General features: G+C 43.9%; 1 protein-coding gene across 7 annotated transcripts in view; it reads left to right on the top strand.

The window, feature by feature from the left end:
• The first annotated feature begins 12230 nt into the window (after positions 1–12230).
• The window catches only part of LOC311486721 (band 4.1-like protein 1), an 86573-nt gene continuing 79301 nt past the window's right edge, over positions 12231–19502 (top strand). For all 7 annotated transcript variants that reach the window (XM_084542689.1, XM_084542688.1, XM_084542691.1 and 4 more), the window contains exon 1: positions 12231–12369. The gene's annotated coding sequence lies outside the window, so the exon portion shown is untranslated. The remainder of the gene's footprint in view (positions 12370–19502) is intronic.

The following is a 19502-nucleotide window of genomic DNA, read 5'->3' as shown; positions in this document are numbered from 1 at the left end:
ACACACCGACTGGCTTGCAGCCACATACTCAACAAACACTGTGTACTCTGACTCCTTTCTATCAGAACCAGCATCAACTTCTTCAGCAATTCTAGCTACAGTAGCTCGTGTGTTGGATCGGACCCCACTGTTCCTTCCTTGGATCACTTTTGTTAGATACTGACCACTGTAGACCAGGAACAAACACACAAGAGCTGCAGTTTTGGAGACGATACAACATAATCGCACAGCTATCGCAATTTGGTCCTTGTCAAACTCATTTTTCCTGCTTCTAACCCATCAACTTTGTGGACAAAATGTTCACTTACTGCTTGTTATATCAGGCCCACTAACAGGTAATCAGTGTTCACCTGTCATAATGTTATGCCTGATCGGTGTAAATACATTTGTCACACCGTAAGCGCTGGTGTAAGCTATCGCTTTCACGTCACTGTGTCATCCTCCAGTGCTTTCTGGTATCGTGCGTTTTTGTTTGTCTTAATTTGAGACAATCTAGGTGAAAATTGGAGCAAGTCAATCTGTTTCTTTGAGTTAATTCCTCTCAAGGTCTAATCCAGTCTTACACACTATCCCTGGGAACCACTTGAGTCTGAATCTCCCAACTCGTGACTGCGTACAAAATGAATCCAAACACATGAGTTGATGCAAATAGATTCAACTTCACCCTGGAGCAGGAATGAAAGTGAAGACGTGACGGCTCGGGTTGAAAATGTTTCCGCTTGAAGGACTAATATTAGCAGTTAATTAGAGCTCGTCCCAGTGCTGCAAGATTACAACTCATAGATATACAACGACAAGAGGATAACAAATGAATGCATTTATTGTCACTGTCGTGTCAGCGTGCAACGGAATTACCTCGTGGTGCTTCATTTGTGGCTGCGGTGATGTGGCACTTGTTCCTCCGCCTGCTGTTCTCTTCTCTCTCTTTTCTGTCTGTACCTGGCTGGCCTTAAGCAGATGGGTCCCTCCATATGAGCTTGAGGTTCTGCTCAAGGTTTCTTCCCGTTAAAAGGGAGTTTTTCCTTGCCGACGTCGTCTTCAGGCTTGCTCTGGGGGGTTCAGATCAGATTTTGTAAAGCGTCTTGAGACAGTTTGTATTGTTGTTGATGCTATATAAATAAAATTAAGTTGAATTGAACAGTTTAACGTCACAAAGAACAACTTTATTTTTCAGATCAGTGTCAGTTAAGGTATCTCCGAGTATGTTACTGCAAAAACAGCCTAGATGATCGTATAGATCATTCATTTTGCACTTTCTTCTTCTTCCTCTCATTTTCCTCCTCATCCTCTCCTCATTTTTCTCTTCTTCCATCTCCTTTTTCCACTCTTCCTCCTATTTCTCCCTCCCCGTCTACTTCTCCTTCATCTTCTTCTACTCTTCCTTATTTTCCTTCTCCAACTCCTCTTCCTCCTAGTTCTTCCTCTTCATTCATTCTCATTTTCAGTCTTCCTCCTCCTTTTTGTCTTCCTCCTTGTCCTTCCACTCCTCCCTCGTCATCTACAACTCCTCCTCCTTCCTTCTCCTCCACCTTCTTCTCCTCTTCCTCATCCTCCTGCTTCTACTCCGCCCCTTCTTCTTCTTTTCTAATTTTCATCTTCTTCCTTATCCTCCTTCTCCTCATCCCGTCTCCTCTTCCTTTGCAAATTCATGGGGCCGGATTGGACGCTCTGGCAGGCCGTTTTTTGGCCCGTGGGCCGCATGTTTAACACCCCTGTTATAGATTTTTTGTCCATACTTCCTGGTGTGACTTACAAGAGTCATTGAAAACTAAATACTGTAAATAAGCATTTTATGGTCACAGTTTATCCACAAAAAACAAAAAACTTACGTTACGTTAAAATGGGTTAAAAGTACTTTATCAAATTAGAGGACTGAAACAAATAGTCCAAGTCTTTTACTATGTTGTCCCATTCATCTACGCTGACCTCCTCTCCTTAATGACTTTGTGTTTCTATAATTACAACTAGAAGATGCAGGGATGCTGCTTTGGGGCATTTGTTGAAACGAGTGGTGATGCCTCACATGTCCAGTGGTTTAGTAAGAAGAGTCTCGATCATTCGAGGGGGAATTTGCTCTGTGTAATAGTACTCATACCTATGATTCCAAATGTTTATGTGCATTAATACACGTTGCATATTGTATTTAAAATATGTTTCAGAGACTTTCAGTTAAGTGGAAGCTGCACCGATAACCTTTTAAACTTTCACTTCCCTAAGTAACTCGTGCTCTGACAGAGCAGGTAAGTAAATTGGATGTTTTTGCACGAGAAACGCTGTCAGATATTGTGTTCTGCGAGCGCCGCTGCAGTCTGTGCCGACCTGAGCTGTGTTGGTGCAGCGGAGATGAGGGCGCCGCAGATCAATGGTTCAGTGTGCTGGGCATGAAAAGCGCAATGTGCCCCAGAGAGAAGGGCTGTCTGTGCCACAGCGCCATGCAGCTGTGGGACCTGGGCACCCATCCATGCCCTCTGCTCCAAACACAGGTCCTCCCTCATCTGCAGAAACACTAAAAGCTGTAAAACTATTTCCAAAGCAATGTTAATACATAATTTAACAACGTGTGTGTTTTAAGTTCTATTGTCAGTGGAGTTAAAGTCTGCACGGGCGCAAAGAACTTGTATCAGCTCATGAGTCGGTAATCCGTGTTTGACTTGCTACTCCCTGTATCTGCAAAGGACTGCTGCACGAAGCTCAGTGAGGCGGCGCAAACAGGGTGGGGGATGTAATTTAGTGTCTTGGGGTTTTTACAGTTGTTTCATCTGTTTATCGTGCATTTGAAAGTTCACCGATCTCTGAAATATGTTTGAGCTTTTGCAGAATGGGAGGCAGAGCTGGGGCTTTATGACCACGGGGCTTCATGCTCAGTAGCACACACATTAAGGCCTCTTTAGCTTTTTGATTTTTAGATAGAAGATTCTTCTGTAAACCCTATTTATCCCCCTGTGCTCGTGCAACAGGGAGGAAACTTTTCAAAAGACTTAGCGGACATAAACAAAAGCTGTTCCCTGGTTTCCTTGGAGATAATACAGATAAAGATGTAGCTCTGACTAGTCTGAGACCTAAACCAGCTTCTCCGCATCACCCTTAGCATCTCTGCTGTCTGTTGCAGTGATGGAAAAAAGTTTTAAGGCTATTAAATGTTGCTCCATATGTTTATATCTCACAGCTTGACAAAGCATCAAAAATAATGCAGAATCCTGTATCTCCGGTATAAGCCAACTCAATAGGCTTCATCAGTATGAGTAAAAACACAAATGTTGTTTGCACTGACACAGAATATGTAAAACCTCACTTAAAGCTGCAGCGAACAATATTTATGTTGTGTTAATGATGCACCAGTGGCAAGTGTAATGTAAAACACTGGTCGCTTATGAGGGGCAGCTAAAGCCGTGTCAGTTTCGGCTCCCAATTTGAGCATTTCCACCAAAAATAAACAATACAATCTGCCATCCTGCTCGTTGCCGCGCTGAGGCAACACTGCAAATTGTTGGAAAAGCAGAGCTAGTTTGCCAGGCGGCACCTTGTTGCCACAGCTCAAGGTTCTGACTAAATAATTGCCAGCCGCTGCAGGACACTGTTAACAGTGGAAACATACCGTCATCCTCCCCTCAGCCAGTGAACATACACCGATCAGGCATAACATTATGACCACCCTCCTAATATTGTGTAGGTCTCCGTGTGTTTTTTTTTTTTTAGTTGTTCCTAAAGTGTTTTTGTGTGTGTGTCTGTGTCAGGCTGCATCCTGCTGGGGATGGCTGCTGCCATCAAGGAGTGTCATTGCTATGGGGGTGTGGGGGTGCCTGGTCTGGTCTAGGTGGGTGCTACATGTCTAAGTAACCAATGAATGCCAGGTCCAAAAGTTTCCCAGCAGAACAATGAATTGTTATAAGATGGTCGATGTTATTTACTTCTCCTGTCAGTGGTTCTAATATTGTGGCTGATTGGTGTATATTGTAGATAATTAAGAAACTAAACAACCTGATGTTTCGTAAACCAAAGCAGATTGAAAGAAAGAGTGAATAATGGACTAACGAGAGGCTGGAACGTAAAATGAATGCTGATGTTTCCTCCTGTGTAAATTGTTTGTTAAAAACATTTCATACTACTCTGACACTATCTTAATTACATTAAAAGGATGAATGTAGGCTAAATAACTATGTTGTCTGCAGAAAATACTTTGAATACTAAGGAAACAGTAAAGACAATAAAAGAGATCTTCACTTTAAAGTTCAGATGTATTAATTAAGTGTATGACTCGAATGAGAAAGCTGCTAATAAACTTTATATCTGGAGATAATCATGACATATAGTATATTACACACAACATTTACCTTGAGTCTTTTCAACCCACAGTAGCCAGAATTTGGAAGAGCTTACCAGATGAAATTTATTGGTTTATAAGAACAGGTGTATATTCATTATAATGAAATCTGCATTCTTTTCAGTCAATAATGTAGCAGGAGCACAACAGTCGTTGTTGTTGTTGTTATGAGTGGGTTAGGCTAAGACCCCTAGGGGAAATTTTGTCCACCGTGCCCCTGAGTGGAGATGTCGTGGAGTCGGTGCCTGTTATTGTCGGCACGGCCAGATGCTAGAAGGGGTTTGTGAGTTTCAGGATGTCACGGTTGGTTTCCCGTGCAGCTGCGAAGGCTGCTGTGCTGTCGTCTGCAATCATCGGAGCTGTCCAGACACACATGCATGGTGGAGCGTGACAGGCCGGTTCCCCTCTGACCCGTGACGCTGCACAGATATCTGTAGAGAGAGGCTACGTATGGCTCCCAGGAATAAGAACTGCAGAGAGGTTTTGTGCCCAGAATAATCGGGAAAAAAACGACAGCTGGGCATCTCGGTGCTGTCGAGAGAATGGAATGAAGATGGAGAAACTAAAATGAATAGTTCGGACAGCGAATGCCAAGATTAGATGTTGCATTGCTTAAAAATATATATTGAATGTCAAAAAATTCTTAGAATTTTGGAAGGTATTTTTTCTTTTAGAAATACAGAGTATGTGTTGCAGTGTTATTATTCTTATCACTTATCCCTTGAAGGTCTTATTTATTTCAGTACCATCAGTCATTTTGTCAAAGTACAGGTGTCACATTCATAAACGCATCCGCCACATTTTGAACTGACCGGCTGCACTTGACATGTGACCTTTTGAGTTTGTGTTTTTGGGCAGAAGCAAACCGTCACGCGCAGGAAAGGCCACGTGTTGGTGGAACAAATGAAGAAAGGGAAGTAGCCACGTCCTGGCCAACAGATAGCAGGGGAGGAAGAAAATGCTGCCTGCTGCAGGTCTCCTATGAGCCTCTTCAAAAACACTGTAAATCACTCGGACGGGCCCACTTTATCATTTCACACCAGACTCTGTCACGTCGGGAGGAAAACTGTTTGGGATGTGACCGGTTTAGATAAATAGATGAGGTAACTGGTAGCAACGAGTGTAAGAGATGAAAAGGGATATGTCTTCCTCCAGTACTGCTCTTTTGTGGTAATACTGCATGACTAAATAGTAAGAGTTCAAGTGGCGTTAATATAATGTTGGCATAATGCTAGTCCACTCTGCTCAGTGGTATATTACACAGTGAGACAGTCACAGAAAGAAGAGAAGCCTTTGGGAAATATGCTTGGACTCAACACTGCACCGGATTTCATGTATGTAATACACCAATCAGCCACAACATTATGACCACTGACAGGAGAAGTGAACCATCTTGTGACAATTCAGTGTCTTCTTCTGGGAAACTTTTGGATCTGGCATTCATTCATGTGGATGTTACTTAGACATGTAGCACCCACCTAGACCAGACCAGACACCCCCACCCCATAGCAATGACACTCCTTGATGGCAGCAGCCATCCCCAGCAGGATGCAGCCTGACACAGACACACACACAAAAACACTTTAGGAACAACTAAAAAAACAACATGAAGAACAGCACAAGGTGTTGACCTGGCCTCCAAATTCACTAGATCCCAAACTGATGAAGTATCTGTGGGATGATCCACAGAGGCCCCTCCCCTCAAAGGCCCCCCACTAACAACAGACACCACAGGACACCCTCAGAAGGCCCATGTCCATTCTCTGATGAATCACAACTATTTTGGGAGACCTACACAATATTAGGAGGGTGGTCACAATGTCATGCCTGATCGGTGAACATGAAATCCACTTGGCCAGCCTAAACAGTCCTTTTTTTTTTATATTCTGACAACCTTTTAAAGTTAATTTTAAGTTCAGACAGACTCTTCTAAGTCAGACTGAAGACTCTGAAGTGCCCCCACAGTGTGAATGTGAGCATCTGTCTCTTTGTGTTAACCACGTGCTGGACGTCCTATCTGTGCTTCCCCTCACCTTCCACCCAGTGCGTGCTGTGATAAAAACCTTGCTGGTGGGAAGGGAGAAGGAGTGAATGAAATAATCATGAAGCTCAGTCTTATTTGTACTGGAAGCGCGACACGCCGGCAACTATGCAGCATCCTTGCCTCACAGTGAGTATTCGTCCCGTCTGTGATTAGCAGCCTGCAGCTAACCGCAGGATTTCATTAAAAAAAAAAGTAGGATCTCGAATAGATTATCAATCAGCTCTAATTTTAGGAAGCCCTGACCCAAGCTGACCCAGCACTGTGACGAGGGAGATGGATTAAAGGTTGACGTGTAACAAAGAGCTCTGTGGTTTTGGCTGCTGCTGCTGCTGCTGTTGTCTGCAGTGCATCCACCGCCTGGAGCCAAAGAAACCCTCCTTCCATGAAGTAATAAACACACAATAAACCACTGTACCATATAGATGCAGCAATAGGTCTCTGTCTCCACAAAAGGAGCTCTATTTCTGCCGGTTCCGGTGGTGTTTTAGCATTTCGTCATTTTCAAAGAGGGCTACAAAGCCTCCTCTCTCACCTCCGCACAGCTACGCAATCACAGCATGAAGCGAAGCAAATGTTGGATCGTCGTCTTTTTTTTTTTTTTTTGGAAAGCTACTGAGTCACAGTCACGTCCCTATAAGACGCTGGAAATCTGTGAAGACCGGGGTTTCTAAATGCTATTCGATATGCAGTTAGGACCGAGCATAAATCCAGTTTAAGTTGCTCTTCAAAGTTTTATAAGTGTCAGACATTCAAGCCACAGCTAGGGGTATGGCATTTCCCAACATAGTGCCATCCAGTGGTAGAATACGAAGAAGGTCCCAGTGACAGGAAGCACTGATCAGATCTACGGACTCTGAAACGAACAACATAGATTTACTATCCTGCTAGCAGAGCTTACTATTCCATTTGAAGTTCATATCTGAAGAGGTGAGAGTTTGCAAACACGAGTCATTCATGCATGAGACGATCTAGAAATGTAAAATATATCATAAGAGCTGAAATACACAAAGGTTAATGGCCAATCTGCAAATGTTTGCAAATGTATTAGCTCCTAGATTAAAGCCAAACTTCCTTCTGTTAGTTTAAATCTCATTTCGGATTGCAGGGAATTAGTCGCTGAAGGGAAATTAAATAATATATAATAAAATAAATTAGTAAATAAATATGTCAATATCTAGGTATGGATCAAATAATGTAATATATCATATGCAATACAATATAATACGGTACACCGATCAGCCACAACATGAGAACCACCGACAGTAGAAGTAAATAACATTTAAACCATCTTGTGACAATTCAGTGTTCTGCTGGGAAACTTCTTGACCTGGCATTCATTGGTGTGGATGTTACTTAGACATGTAGCACCCACCGAGACCAGACCAGGCACCCCCACCCCATAGCAATGACACTCCTTGATGGCAGCAGCCATCCCCAGCAGGATGCAGCCTGACACAGACACACACACAAAAACACTTTAGGAACAACTTGAAAAAGAAAACATGAAGAACAGCACAAGGTGTTGACCTGGCCTCCAAATTCACTAGATCCCAAACTGATCAAGTATCTGTGGGATGATCCACAGAGGCCCCTCCCCTCAAAGGCCCCCTCTGTTTCCAGACACCGCAGGACACCCTCAGAAGGCCCATGTCCATCCTCTGATGAGGACAAGTAAGACCTATACAATATTAGGAAGGTGGTCATAATGTTATGCCTGATCGGTGTATACATACTACAACAATACAAGACCTTCCTAACATCATGCAGTATTTTCTGGAACATTTTGCCAGGTTCTCCATGAACATGTTCCCATTATGTATTTTAATGAAGCAGATTAACTTGTAAATTATACAAAACAATCGTCACAACGTCACGTTTCGAAGGACACGCAGGACACATGCTGTGAAACAGACGTCTGAGTCACCGGTGGAACACAAACCAGCAGCACTGCGTCATGTCTCCGTGCTTGCTCAGCCGGTTTGGATAATTAAATTGTGAGCAGAGGACCGGTGCCCAGCATCCGCCTATTTACATTCTGACATCTCACTGTCCATGAATATGCATTTCTGCTGTCCGTGTCACTTTGCTCCAAGGCTAGGTCATCATCTCTTTACACTCCCAGCTCCTCTTCGTTTGCGAGCCCTCTGAATAGTCATTGTTGTTTTCCTGCTGCAGAGGAGGAGGAGAGAGAAGAGGGAGACGCTTCATTATTAAACAGTTTGGCTTTCAAGAAGTAGTTGTGATTGATTCGTCCACTTGCAAGTTAAAGAGGAGGTTCAAAGCATTTCAGCGTATCAGTGGCTAAATCAGTAAAGCATCTTCACTTTTTTCAGGGCTTGTGCAGCATGGTGCGCCGTGCAGCAGTGGGGTTGTTTTCAAAAGCCCAATAACACTTTCATGTCCTACACACATCTACCATGTAATTCTCTTTGAGAAAACGTCCCGCTGACGCAACCGTGGGAAAAAATTAAAAATACATCCATGCTTTACGAGCAACAGGAAACATCTAAAAGAGTGGAGAAAATGATCTGATGTGATCCTTGGGTGTTGTAGCGTAGTGATCCAAGTCTTTAGTTCACTAAGATGTTTACTGACACTACATGTTGGTTTTTCCTTCACAGTTTGTCTGGAGCAATAAAAAGGCCTGGACTAACCTGCTTTGGGGCCCTAGGGCAAAAATATGTGTAAGCTGCAAGGCCCCTGGCTTTGGTGCATGGTAATAAAAGCACAGAACGTTACTTAATATAATACATCAAGTACAGCATATTGAAAACACATACCTGCATTCATTTTCTTTATAATGCACAGCAAAGGCAATCAATTAAATTACTGGAAGGAAATGAAACTGCAAGTTTTCTGAATTTAAATGAAAAAATATAAACTAATCCTGGTGTAGCAGCGTGTTACTAATGAGCCTAATGCTAGTGCTACCTGCGATAAGGTTGGTCATTAACCCTCATGCTAATGGTCGGCGCTACATGCTGCCTCCCAGAAAGACAAACCGCTGTGCAAGATCATTTATTCCTTCAGCTATTACGCTGCTAAATACTGAGTTAAGAAAATGATTATTGACTGGTCTGTTCTTGGCACGACACACTTTAGGTAGATTCATTCATCTATTTATTTATTCAGTTATTTATTATCATCTTTTAACTTGGCATTTTTTTTAGTTATTAATATGTGTTTCTAACAAGCACATATTACCTTTTACTCTGGGTTGTTATTTTTATCTTATTTTATTCTCTCTTTAAAAAAAAAAACATATTCTCTTTTATCATTATTTATTCTGCTTCTGCCTTATATTAACTGTACTTGAACCAGGGCCATATCATGCTACTCCTGCTATGTATTAATGTTTTGTGAATGGTTGTATGTCTAGATGCTGGACTGTAGAAAATGAATTGCCCTTCGGGGATTAATAAAGCTTTCTGTATTTTGTATTGCAGCAGAAAGACAAACATTGAAATAAAACGTTTGAATGCTCTCAAGTTTTCCACTGGCCTCTAGAGTAACCTCTTAAAAGTAGGTATGGATAGTCCTCTAACTATGACAATGGTGATTGCAGAGGCATGGGCTGAGCAGAAAACAGACACAAAGAGGGTCCCTAAACGAAACCCAACGAGATCCATCTAGTTTAAAAAGGTCAAACTCGAAAAATATTACACATTACTTCTTTCTTTTTTATGTGGAGTATGCTCTCCCTCTTTCTCTCTCTCTCTCTCTCTCTCTCTCTCTCTCTCTCTCTCTATATATATATATATATATATATATATATATAAGGCTGTTGGGAGTTGTAAAGAGCCTTTTGTGGTACCAGATATTTCCTCAAATTATGTCTTATACTTGAGGCGGTTGAGCCTAATGACATGGAAAAAAATAGTGAACTAGTCAGCTCCTCATCTTTGATTGAAGTTTCCTTTTCTCTGTTACTCATCAGAATCCCAAACCACTGGTACCAGGCTTTGGTGAGGAAGAACTGTTCATGGAAGAAGATAGATAGATAGATTCAAGATTCAAAGAATTTATTGTAATGTGCACAGTATAGAAACATGTTTCCCTGTACAATGAAATTCTTCTTTCACCGTCCACCCAAACGCATACAAAATCTCAGAAATAGAATATAAAAAGATTTATTCATTCACTCATTCATTCATTTTCTGTAGCCGCTTGTCCTGTGAAGGGTCGCGGGGTCTGCTGGAGCCTATCCCAGCTGTCATAGGGCGAGAGGTGGGGTACACCCTGGACAGGTCTCCAGTCTATCACAAGGGGACAGACAACCATTCACACTCACACCTACGGCCAGTTTCAAAAATTATAAAGTAACTAGTGCAAAATATCCATGTGCAAATGAGAGTGTAAACAATGAATAAGCAGAAACTGAAAAAGTGAACAGTGCATGGTGTCGTCTGTGATTCTAGACTCTTGTCAGCTGTTTAGGAGTCAGCTGATAGCAGCGGGGGAAAAAGGACTTTATCACTCTTGAGGTCCTGGATTCCACACTCCTGTACCTCCGACCTGAGGGTAGGAGTGTGGACAGTCCGTGCTGGGGGTGGGTGGAGTCCTTGGTGATGGTGGCAGCTCTCTTGTGGACTCTGTGCTGGTAGATGCTCTGCAGGGAGGCCAGTGGAGTCCTGGTGATCTTCTCGGCAGCCTTCACCACACTCTAGATAGATAGATAGATAGATAGATAGATGGATAGATGGATAGATGGATAGATGGATAGATAGATGGATAGATGGATAGATACTGTATTAATCCCAAACTGGGAGATTTCAAAAACAAACAAAAAAAGAAAGATCTCTCTGATTCTGCAAAATCCATCCTTTTTCTGTTGTGTGTCCAAAATGTTGAAGCCAACCAACTCTTTAAATCACACCATGATGCTATACGCCTTATTGACACAGAGCTTCTGGGGCCCCTGGAGTTCTGGTGCCCTGAGGCCTTGGTGCAGGATCATCAGACTTGTACAAGTGACCTTGTGTGATAAGCTACCATCTAGAGTGTGTGTCAGTAATAAGTGGACTATTCTTCCCTCGTTTGTAAGAAAACCAACAGTGATTAATCCAATCAGCCTCTCGTCAGTGATTAATTGTATCAAACCCAGCTTGCTTCTGAAAAAAATAATACCTTGTTAATTTAGCAGGCACAATGGGGAACTGATACCTCCATATTATTGCCTTTTCACGGGCCAGCTCCCATTATTTTTGTTTACAGCAGCTGGGAGGGGCGGATGGGAGGGGTGGGTGAGGGGGCTCAGGGCACACTGCCCTTTGTGCTAATAAATCCCATCATCTCTGTGAGCAAAGGTGAGGGAGTTGGGGCTGTGTGTTGATAGCAGTTGACTAAGTGATGAAATCAAAGGGCTCCCTCCATCCTGACGACACTGCACGAAATAACAGCAGCCCCTCAACATGTAGTTGCTGTGGGGGCTTTAAATAAAATAAAATAAAATAAAATAAATAAATATTTTATCGCTGTCTCAAAATGAAACATCTTCACTTGACTCGCGCACAATGCAAACTCGTTTTTAATGGTGCACATCTTTCAAATCGTCGCCTCAGTCCTGACTGCAGCTTCTGTGGAAACAATAAGGGATTATGTCACCTTGTTGGCATTTCCCCGGACGTTTATTTTAGATTTGAGTACATGTTGACAGGGGGGTGGAGGGGTTGGGGGGTGGGGGGGCATTTTTTTGCAGGCGTTGTTTGGCTTTACGCATTCCCTCCTTAACGCACCGACAGTCCCCGGGTGTGTGTCGGCGTGTGTTTGTGTGAGCGCGTCTTCCTGCCTCCCTGCATCTGACAGCGTCCCTCCCTCTTTCTCTCCTCCTCCTCCTCCCTCTCTCATTAGGCTTTTCGCCGGCAAAACACCGACACACTCCCTTCTTTCCCTTCGGCCAGGGTTATAAACACGGAGCGGCAGCGGCGGCGGCGGCAGGAGCAAGACTGACCACCCCCGGTGCGCACCATCCATGTTCCTCCCCTGGATACTGTCTGGCAGGAGGGTACGTTGAAATATTCATATTTCTCTCTCCCGTCGTTGCTCATGCTTGGTGTGAGCGCTGTCTTGGTGTGATTTGAATGTCGGGGGGGGTTGACGTTTTCCAATAAATGTCTTTTGCGCGTAATTCGTCAGCGCTTTGTCCCGGTCTCGTTGTGCTGCAGTGAGAAGGCATTTATTCAAGCTGCAGCTGCTCCACAGGCCAGATTATTTCATAACGCGCATGGACTTTGCCCGCTTGCCTGCTTGCTTGCCTGCTTGCCGCGTCCTCTGCCGGAGGATAAATACCATAGTGGTGGAGAAGAAGAAGAAGAAGAAGTGGAAGTTGTAGCGTCGTCTTGTGCCCACCGGCCCAGTCAGCGCCTGGTTTATTTTTTCCTTTTCTTTTCAGAAACATTGCAACCAGGCAGTTCACACCCCCACAACACACCCTCACACGCACCTATACACTCCTTTCACAAGTGACACTCTCACCCACAGCCTTTGATTTTAATTTTTTTTTCTCTTTAAAGTTGCTGCTCTTAGAAAATCAGCTGTTCGGTTTGTGTCCCAGCCTGTCAGGGGAAAACTAGATCTGCTATTGGCCCAGTCGGGATATTCTCAAACACACCCATCACTAATTATGCAACGGCCACACTGCACACACACACACACTGAGGACAGAATGTTTGCCATTGTCAAACCCTCTCATCAACACCCCTGCCCTGCCCACACAAAGTGGAAATGTTTCTAAAAGCAAAGTGATTCATGGATTTATGGCTCATGGGTTTTTGTCCCGTTTTAACTCACAATGACCGAGTCCGTCATTCAGTGGCGTGTAGACGGGGCGATATGTTGACTTTGGCTGAACGCTGTGGAGACAGCTGTCTACAGACATGAAGCCACACTCTTGTTGTGTTTTGTTTTTTTATGCCTGCATGCTGAGGCAGGTCCATGTATGGAAAGGGCCTCACCTTTGGCCCCTGGCTTATACCAGTTCGGTGGAATTACGTACAGTATTGAAGAGGCACGGCCCCGGGATGCTCCAGTAGAAGGGTTTGAGCTCTTGTCTGCCGTCCTAAACTGATGTTCTACTTCTAAAAGTCCGCATCTTGTGGATTGGTCAGTTTGTAGCACTTTTCTAGAATACGACAATCCTAGCTTTGTAAAATTACGTTTACATGTTTCTGTCTCATTCTTATATCTGTGCATGTCGGACCAGTTGGGTGGTTCCGCCTGCCCCCCCTCCTCCTGCAGTGCTCTGACCCGCTCCCTGCTGTTGTACAGGTGGGCTCATAAGACTTCGTCACACTCTTCCTCCAGGCAGCACGTGCACCGTCAGCCTCAGCTGGCAGACCTGCTGTCACACCCCGTCCGTGTTGTCAACATTGGACACTCTCGTGCGCCTGCTGCGTCATCCTTGCCTCGTCGGCCTGCCAAGCAGCCTCCCTCTCCAAGTATCACCTGATGCTTCTCCTCCCTTCGTCTAACCGTGCCGGGGAGCCATTACCTCATCTCAAGCGCCGGTTCCTCCTGTGTTTACCCGCCAGTGCTTCCACGTTTTTTGTGATCGTGCGAAGTTCAGATACAAACTAAGAGATTCTCAGTGTCTTCTTTTTTTCTTACTGTAGCGTGCGTGCGTACAAAAAGTCTCGTCGCCAGTGTGTACGTGTCAGTGTTTGTGTGTGGGTTCAGATACCCGCGGGTGCTGCCGGGATTTTCACAGCCCAGCATGCTGCCTCACACTATTTGCAATTCAAATGAGCCTGTATGAGGCATCTGAAGCAGCCCTCCTCTCCTCTGTGTCTCTCTTGAGGCATCATTCCTTGCACTTGCAAGTTAACGCAACAATTTCTTATTTCAGTGTTACATCTCTGTCTGAGAAAGGGGGCAGTTACTGGCTTCTCGGTGTCACAGAGGAGGAATATTTCCAGTTGGCCATCTCCTACTTGAGTCATAGTTCCTTTTGTACATCCTGGAGCACTTGGTTGGTTGCGGGCTTTGGATGCTGCATAATTGTGTTGGGGTCACCCTGATGTTACCAACGATGACGGCAGGGCATGCAACAGGTTGTGTTTGTTTTAGTGTCCTGCACTTGGCTGTCATTGCTGTTGGCCCAGCTGAAGGATTTTTTTTTGACCTGCCGTGTTTTTGTAATTTGATGAGTGCGGTCACATCTCTTCCTGCCAGCTGAAATCCAATGATACACAAATACACTACGCTACACTACACTACTAAATGCCTAACCCTCTGATGCAGTTGTAACCCTGTGTTATAATCCTTAAAGTTGTGAATATATGAAAGCACACTGCGATACTGTTTATATATTTATTTCTGAGGAATAACCTGGTTTTCACTCAGGCTGCGTCGAAATTGCGCGTCCACACACAAGCGGGCCATGTTGCATGCATGTTTAAGATGTGATGTGGAAGGTTAACGTTTGTGTATTCACTTATTACGCAACACGTTGCCTTCAAATGAACTCCTGAGCCTGTGGTTACGACATGTATACAAAGTGCTTAACCCTTTACAGGGCACCCGCTGAAATACCTGGAAATTCAAAATTTCAACCCCAGTGTTATTGTAGAGTGTAAAGCCCTATTCGCACGGGACTAGTTCTACCTGGGGATGTCATGTGATTCAGAAACGACTCCCCTACGTGTGTGTTTCATGTTGCGTATTCACACGGCATAATCAAACTCTGTGTTTTTCTCTAATTTACTATCCATAGTTATGTCTCTGCTACTTTCCGCTTCACTCCACTGCATCTCAGAGGACGTTTTACACTTTTCGACAGCTTTAGTTACTTTGTGAACTCTAATTGACAAGACAATATATTTTTAAAAATAAAACATGATGAGACTATTGATCCCGGGGAAGAAATTACGAATTATCACAGCACATCCTTCATAATTCTTAAGTGACAAGAGGCAGAAAAAAAGCTGCGAATCAAACAAAAGTCTTGAAAAAGTAAAAATGCGCAACCCCAAATCACAGAGATGCCGATTCGCTCTGGATTAGTTTTATCACAGGACCTCTGTGTTAGGAGAACTAGGGTAGGTAATTTGCGGTTAAATTTTTACTTTACAAGTTATGGACTTAGCTGCTTCGCATGGGATTGAGATCACAGACGACCTCTGCTATTATTACAAACTACCGGAGGTCCACAGATTAAACTAGTCCCGTGTGAATAGTCAGTGAAGTCACCATATATAGTTCCTTTCCCTTAAACAAAGCAGTTACTCTCAGCGTTCATGCAGAGGTGGACCTTGCAGACCACATTTGACCTGATAATGTTGCCTTGATCTTCTCTGATTGGCTGGATGAAAACCACGTGCTTCTAAACCTCACTGAGAGGCACCGGGACACAATTTAAAATGTGTAGCAAATATGGTTCCTTGCACCATAAAGGGTTAAGCTGTAATGTCAGTCATAAACCATGAAAAGCCACTGAAGCCACAAAAGCCACTTTAGCAAGGTAAAAACAGGACTGCTTGATGTAGGAGTACTGACAAACACAATTTTTTGTTTTGGAGTCACTAATTCTGCTGGGTAATCAAATCATTTGGGTGATGATGGACAGGAAAGTAACAGTGACGTCATCATAGACATCATCTGAGTGACATGGAGTTGAATTTGGCCATAATCAGATCCATATGGTGTGTTACCCCAATGCATATTCTGATAAGAGCTGAGTCTGGTTACACCACGCTGAAGAGGACCATCTCAGCCCAAGCTTTGTTTCTTTAGTAGTTGATAAAACATATTATGTGCCATCCTGAAAGGGACCTGCTTTATTAAAACAAATTTACACACTCCAGGCTCTGCAGATAAACCAAAAAGGAAATGTACATTTGCTGGCAGCACATTTTACATCTTCCCTCCCTGCCTAAATGACATCATCTCTTCATGGCGCCAGTTTAGTCACACAGGTTTCCTGTCAAATATTTAAGTTTCAAAGCCAACCCAGGGTAACACAGAAGATTTTATACAGTTATTTTCACCAAGACTTGGTGGCATGTGTTAAGTTTGAATGTTAAATTTGTGGAGTACTCCTTCAACACTTAAACCTTAAGCCTTGGTCATATTCTAGGAAAGGAAACAGACAGTTGTGGGCTTGCAGCATATGCCTCAACAAGTGTGCATGTGTGCATATGGAGGCACATTCCACACATGCGTCCTAGAAAACATGGATGCGACGGCAGATAGCGACCTCCTGACAGAAGAAGAAGGAGAAGAGCAGTTGTTTTCATTGGATGAACAACATAAAAACCACTGAACCCTCAAAAAGCTGACATGCCCTCCAGTTACCTTCAGGTTCAGAGGTTTAGGGACGACGTGTTGAAAAGTCTACGTTATGATGGACGAGGCAACATAACCTTCCTCCGCCCACAACATAAAAGTGAAGCCAAATTATCGTGGAAGTGGCAGCTGCCATCTTGTGCTGAGGATGTAATTTACAGCTGGGCCAGGGTGGAGACATGCTTTTGAGGTTTCACATTTTGCGGGCGCATACCTCCTGCCTGTCTTGTAACACTTGTATGCTGTATGCTGCTGGTTTTTACTTTTTTGTCGACTACTCTCTCCCTTGATTTGAGTGATTTGCCGGTTGGTGTGCTACATTAGCATGAACGTAGTTCTAGTTAGTCAGCCTGAGGTCAGATACTCAGGATATCAGGTAGTACAGTTTACTGCTGAGCAATTCATTTAGATTTAGATTCAGATTTAGACTTAGACTTTGGCGGTTTAGGCTTCCGTGTCAATCTAACGGCGTAGCCTGACGTGCACCTCCCCAGAAATGTAGTCCGCTTGGTAGCAGCGTGTTTCCACTTTAGTATTTCCTGGCTGCTTCTCCATCTCCGCAATTTTCAAATTGATTGTTTTGGATCAATAAAGATGGAACACATGGAGGAAAGGTTAACTGAGGACGTTCGGAGATGCAAGCATTTGAACGACTCGTCTTCTGCGAAAGTTGTAGTCGCCACTGTAGAAAGTGAAGCAGGAAGTAGAAACAAAAATTAACCCGACGAGTGTTTGAGTGGTGTTGTTACAGAGCGAGCCAGACTGACTCACACGCAGGCTACATACGTAGGTTAGGGCGTCTATGTCCCGCAGTGCCTTAAATGAGCCTTAAGGCATAGACAGGCTTAGACAGGCTTGATTGATCGCGTAGAAGATTTGCATACGTACAAATCTACAAGAAATAGAAGCAATTGTAAACTATATACACATGAAGGATGGACGATAAGGTGCAATAATATGGATAAATTTAGTGGTTCGAAACAAACCTTGGTTTTAGGGTAAGAAAAGGAACAGTGCTTCAGTGTCCTTGCAGTATGTGCCTCTGTAACTTTCAAGCAGCTCTAAATTATGATGCCACACATCCTTTTTTACAGCGTCAAACAATCAATTAAAAAAACGTGTGTAGTCAGTATCAGTATGATAGGAATTATATAATATTATATTTTTTAACATGGAAGGTGCACGGTCCTAGTTCTGCAGCCAGGGAGCTTTCACGTCGTTCATCTTGTTTATACAGTGTGTGGTTCTGATGAATATTTAGTACTTTTATACTCCAATCAGACATTGTTTACACACCGTGCAGCTAATATGAGATTCCTGATAAGAGATGAGTAGTAGCACTGTGTTATTGACTGTCAGCTGATACAGCTGTAGTTTCAGTAGTGTCACAGCGGCACGGCGGACTGCAGCCGAGTGTTTGTTGATCGAACGTCCACAGAGACATAGTCTTGTTCTGTTTTACATTCTCTGTTGTCAGCTTTATTTGGAATGAACCAAAAGGGGACATCACAACATTGCTGCTGCTGACTCTGACGACACAGTGGCCCGCGGTGGCCCTGTGCTTTCGCTTCACGGGAATCGAGTTAAGTCTCCTGCATCAACTGCACTCCTGTCAAAATTGAATTGTGGAACAGTGCGTCCAGGGGTCGCCATCAGCGTCGACCACACTCGCTACTCTTTCTGCTGAGGGTCTCTTCCCGAAGCCTGTAGCTGTCGGTCTGATCGAGGCTTTATTTTTTTAGCTTTGGGCAACTTATTGCCTCCTTTAGCCTGCATCATTGTGCCTGCGCTGAGATGTATTTCATCTCGCTAGACAGTTTTATGTCACCGTTTTATTTCCTAGCTGCTGTCGTACGGCTCTTCGGAGTCGCTGAGAAGCATCACCTTGTCCTTCTGAAGGAGAGGCAGGGAGCTTTAGGCTGAGCAGCAGTGGCTCAGCTTGCCTCGGCCTCACGATTACAGTGAGTCAGCACGTTCTCCATTTTTTTCCCCCCTCTTCTTTTTCCCCGTCCTTTGCATACGTACACTCGTCTCCTCCTGCCTCCTTTCAACAAATCCCCTGCCTCTCCAGGATGAGACTCATCATGCTGTTGTCTGGCTTTGATCTGGCGCGCCGATACCCGGAACGCTGCTCATTTTTGCTTGTGCACCGTAAAGCTGAATTTATATTTTCAGGCAGACGTGGCTCATGTGGGGAAAGAGAACAGTTGCCGCTTCTTTCTGGGCTGTTTATTCGAGCTTTCGCTGAGGTCTGCTGTGGAAATGCTTTTCTCCAGCAGCTATTGTTTGCTTTTGGCTACTTCACACTTGGCATTCATTAATTAGAGCCTTTTGCATTCAACAGTTGTGGAGGAAGGCTAATTCCATTGTTGATCTGCGCTCATTTCCCCCCCCTGATGATTAGGGTGTGTGATTGCCCAAGTCCAACACACTGCAGAAAGCTGGCAAATTGAAGGAAACTCGTCTGTGCTAAGGTCGATCTCTGCGCAGGCTATTTTTAAATGTATAAAACGACAACTAAAAAGAGGATTAAGAGAGATTAAAGTTGCAAAAAAAGTATGAGAATTCACAACAATACCTTGCTTACTGCTGCTCAGTAAAATCCAGTGGAATTGATTTGCACAAAATAATTTTTACAGCGTGATTGAGTTGCATTTTGCAGGTAAAGCTGAATTTGGCCCACGGTAATGGTTCCGTGATTAACATAACGAGATGTGCGGCTCAGCTAAGGACGGCGGGTACACTCTGACCTCCACGTTATATTTCACTGGTAATTAGACAGAAAGATGATTGTGGCACCAAATGCCCAGCGAAGCGGGTAGGTGTAGCCTGCATGCAGGGTTGACGCTTTCTGTC

This window comes from Chelon labrosus (genome assembly GCF_963514085.1).
Source record: "Chelon labrosus genome assembly, chromosome: 4".
Classification (NCBI taxonomy): domain Eukaryota; kingdom Metazoa; phylum Chordata; class Actinopteri; order Mugiliformes; family Mugilidae; genus Chelon; species Chelon labrosus.
This window is presented reverse-complemented; position numbering and strand designations above follow the sequence as displayed.